This window comes from Daucus carota, chromosome 6 (genome assembly GCF_001625215.2).
Source record: "Daucus carota subsp. sativus chromosome 6, DH1 v3.0, whole genome shotgun sequence".
Lineage (NCBI taxonomy): Eukaryota > Viridiplantae > Streptophyta > Magnoliopsida > Apiales > Apiaceae > Daucus > Daucus carota.
In genome coordinates, this window is record NC_030386.2 from 7530633 (window position 1) to 7535349 (window position 4717).

General features: G+C 32.9%; 1 non-coding gene across 1 annotated transcript; it reads left to right on the forward strand.

Moving 5' to 3' along the window:
* Nucleotides 1-407: 407 nt before the first annotated feature.
* LOC108224519 (uncharacterized) lies at nucleotides 408-3453 on the forward strand. The gene is made up of 2 exons (XR_010284639.1): nucleotides 408-592; nucleotides 2633-3453. It is a non-coding gene; the product is annotated as an uncharacterized LOC108224519 (transcript).
* Nucleotides 3454-4717: the final 1264 nt, after the last annotated feature.

Sequence of the window (4717 nt, forward strand, 5' to 3'; positions counted from 1 at the left end):
TCGACTTTTTACATAAATAGTGTGAATAAGTGCTTCTAACTTAAAACTCCAGAAGCGGGGCTTAAAAACCCCACCCAAACACCCATTTACTTATTGTTTAAAGTAAAAAAAATGAATTATAAATGATAAGTGAATTTAAATTATAAATTATTAAATGTGTTTGAAAAATTTTACTTAAAAATCAATTGAGTGTTTGGTAATTTGAATTTATAAATTAAAAAAAATCATATTATTATCATACAAAAAACTTTATTAATAAATAAAATTTATTACACATTAAAAATTTAAAATTCTCATAATAAAATACAAATCACTAAAAATAATTCAAAAAAATCTAGCTTTCTGACTTTAAAAATTAAAAATAAGCACTTCTACATTTTTTGTTAAATGACACATAAGGAGGTGAAAGTGCTAAAATGTGCTTCTGGGGATAGCCAAACAGGCCCTTAAATCCTCACTAAAAGCATACACAAACTAACGGGCTGATAGCGGAAAGGAGAAACGGGTCGGGTAATCTAACGAGTTTATATCCACCCCACTTGATAGAAGTCAGTGCTGCCCTTTTTAATTTCATCGTCTGCTCGCTCTTGTTGTAAGTTCTGCTTCTCTTAATATGTATATCTATATCTGTTGAATTGTGAGTTTTGTTTAGCTAAATGTTTGGATCTTTCTTTCGTATGGAATTTTAGTGTTTTTACATTTTTCACATATCGATTCATATTGATTTTAAATCTCTTAGTGTTTTTACATTTTCACAAATCGATTCATGTTAATTTTGAATCTCCCTTGAATTTGTCATCTTCACTGGGGGATTTATTTGGTGATTTTGATGTTATTAAAATCGATCCTGTTACCGAAACAGTCAGCATCTTGTAAGGGGTTACCAATCGTGTTGTTATGAATTTAGAGTATATTATCCGCTTATAGTCGAAAATTACTGAATTTGATGTAGAGTATATGGATTTCAAATAAATTAGACGTTTTTATCGGCAATTATCTTCAAAACAATGCATTGAGTATGTTATCAGAGACTTTCATTAAATTGTTGAATATTATTCACAGGGACAAAGGTTTAATGGTACTTTCTCTGTTTCAAATTATATGTTCACTTTCAAAAAATCACATAGTTTAATAAAAGTGAATGTTTATAAATTAATTACATTAAATGAACATAATATATGGAATGAGGTTGATCCAGGAAATATAAATAAGAAATATTTGAAGTAGAATTGATTTTGGAAATATAATTTTACATTGAAAGTTGAAGTGGACAACTAAATTGAAACAAATTTTTTTCTTAAAAATGGACATCTAAATTGGAACGGAGGGAGTAATTAAGATCTGCGTATGCATTAACCTAGTTGCCATCTTATAAGGCTTTGTAAATGCCACTTGCTACCTACATTCTCTTTTTGTGACAAGGAAGAGATTTAATATAGGTGTTTGCATAAATTTTAAAACTAATAGTTTAAGTTGCATTGCGTAAAACCAGTTGGCATCTTGAAAGCTTACATGAAATTAGTAGGTTTAGGTATATCTGATGGAGCAAAGACAAATTGTTTGGGAGGGAGTAAGCTTATGAAGGGGTTCAGTCGGGGTGGATACTTGGTCCAAGTGATTGGCAGAAGCATGTTATTGTGGAACTGAAATATTTATCGTCTGTTGGTAAACCAGCAAAATCAATGAACCTAGTAGGTGATGCTGTTTATTAGATGGAAGTCGAGGAATAATGACCGAAGGCATTGGATTAAAATTAGTGTTCAGCAGGAAATGTGCACAGTATAATTATTGAACCTAGCAGGCATTGATAAGGATTGATTACGGGAAGATGAGACTGCGGAAACAGTATTTTCTAGTTGTAGCCCCTGGATAAAATCATAGCTTGTTATATTTCTTTTTAACTTGTAGATTAAAAAATAAAGGGTCTCTCTTTTGTGTGCCCATTGGCGCACAATAACAACTACCTTTTACTTAGGCGGCAGATTTTATTGGTGGAGATTTTTGTGCATTACAGGGGGCCATCATTATTAATGAGTTGGAGCCACTAAAAATCCGCCACCTAATTAAAAAGTGGTTGTTATTGTGTACTCATGGGCACACACTAAAAAAACTGTAATATAAAAAGTATTTCATAAATTTTTGGTTTAGGATACCACTTGTGAAGACAGAAGTAGACTTATATCAAGTAACTTAAAGTATAGCATCCATTTATTTCCAATGTATGATGTTCTTTTAACATAATAACTGTATAAATAATTTTCTTTTATTATGGGAATTATATAGTTTAATTAGAATGACTAGATTTTTTTAAATTTATGTTTGTATACTGTTTTGTATGAATCCTGCTCTACATTTGGTCAAGAATTTGAGATGTTTATACTCATGTGTTCTTGTTTCCCGTCAAAATCACTCGAACTTGTTATAACTTAGATGCTTCTTGTCAGAATTTTGGTTTTCCTTCCATTCTTATATTTTCTAAATAGACTGGGTAGTAATGAACTAATATTACTATCTCTAATCGAAGTAGTATATCAAAAAGTATATATCACTTATCAGCTGTCATTTAGTGGATGTAGTGAATATATTCAGTTATGTTTGTGAATGATCATCATTAACGGTTTGCTGTTTTCAGATTGTACTGTGAAAGATGGCAAACTCGAAACAGTTATTTAGCAAAATCATAGGAAAGGTGAACAGTGCTCGAGTTATAAGGGAACTTTGTGCAGATGTAAACCCGAAAACCATTGAAAGCTTCCGTTTGCTCTGCGCAGCAGAAAAAAAGTTTGGACTTTCTGGGATACCATCGCACCACTATGGATCAAGCTTTCAGCGAGGAATCTCTGGCTCCAAGGGTCGCCATGTAATTCCAGGATTCATGTCTCAGGGAGAAGTCTTTACAAGGGGCTATGCATCAGGAGGTGAAGCTGTCCAGAAGGTTAAAGAGGAGAGCCTAAAGCATGCAGGACGTGGTGTTCGTTCAGTGGCCAATGCTGGACGAAGTAGCAGTGCATCCGAATTTCAAGAAATTATGGCAGATTACGTTCACCAAGAAATGACCCGAACTTGGATCTTGGTCCTAATGAGATTGTTCCTGATTATTGCAATCAAAGATGTTTTCGTGTCTCTCGTTTTTTCAGACACAAAAGATGAGGCAAGTAACGTGGATTGATGAAATAAGCGAAGCAATTGACCTGAATTTTTTAGACGTAAATGAGGTACATGTGATCTACCTTATAAAAGTCTGTTTGTTTTAAGCTTTGTGGCACCAGCCCAGCCAGCTGGTAGCTTTAGGTTCCAGATTGCTTGAGAATAAAGAATCAGCTGATGTAAAATGTGGATTCTGCTTTTGTTTGCTTGGTTATGACATGTGCTCTGTTTGTGCAATAACTTAATGTCCTCAAAATGGACATTCTTTTGAACAAGACCCGCTTTATAGTTTCTTTGTTTACACAATTTACAAGTAGTGCTATGGTAAGCAGCTGAGCATTTAAGCATATGCTTATTATGTACTCCACTCCATCGAATTAATGGGCTCATGAGGTCTAGCTCTTTAGTCAAAGTGGAAACTATATGATTATTCATGGATATAATGTTATAGAACACCCTCTATACATTATTTTACATGATCCTTATGTGTATGTTCTATTACTAGTTTCTGCTGTTTAGACAAAGGGCCTGTCAAAATGACATTTCTGTGTTTTAAATAAATATATATAAAGTACAGGCAAGGTAAAATGTGAGTTCATTTTCCTCTATCTTATTACAAAGTTTGATAGACTGAGTGTGTTGCTTTTGAGTTTATATAGCATATTGCTTACGAGTATCTTTTTGAAAGTGTTATAAGGTATTTGAGTTAAACGTCTTGAACAGATAAGCTCCAAATAATTTACATCTGTTTTTTGAACTCCAAACTATTCAATTCTTTTCTGTTTATCGTTTATTTTTCTTATTCTTGTTTATCTGCTTCTATTTTATGTGGCAGGCTATATATGGATTGATCATTTGAAACATAAGAGAATATAGTTTATTTATCTAGCAGCGTTTGATAGTGATAAATATAAGCCCGTAGAGGTGAAATAGGTATCGGATGGTAGTTTAAATAATCATTTTACAAGAGAAAATACGATATATTTGCTGTACACTTTTTGTACAAGGCACTGGTGTTCCTTGAGACCTCAAATTCGAACTAGACTATTGTTAAAACTTAAAATGTTCCTTTCCCAGTCCTCTCTTACAACTTAAACTTTCGTACCCATTGTTTTTTTTATCTCGTCATTGAAATTCTGCACTCACAAATTTTTAACCAATATTCTATTACAACTCTATAATTTTCCTTTGTTTCTATCCATCAACTCAAGTCTGGGATTTGTCAAGCAAAGCAAAACTTGTGTTCTGTTGAGGGGCTTCGTTAGACACCGTTTCTCAATTTTATTATTATTGCTTAGTCTTGATACATTAGACATGACCTAAGATGGCATAGTTATATTCGTCTATGATTTCTACGAAAGAAAATTGTGTTGTTCCGAGGGGCTTCCTTAGCTGCACAGGTTGTAGTTATCTCTGATCTCCTAAAATATTTGATGAGTCAGTGATATGCTACTGGAGCTTCCAAGAGATTTCGAATAAGCTCAGTCAAGAGCAATGGTAAATATGAAATATAAGCTTGTCAAGAGCGATATAGAACAGGGGAATTTGTAAAAAATTCATGTTTTTAAAT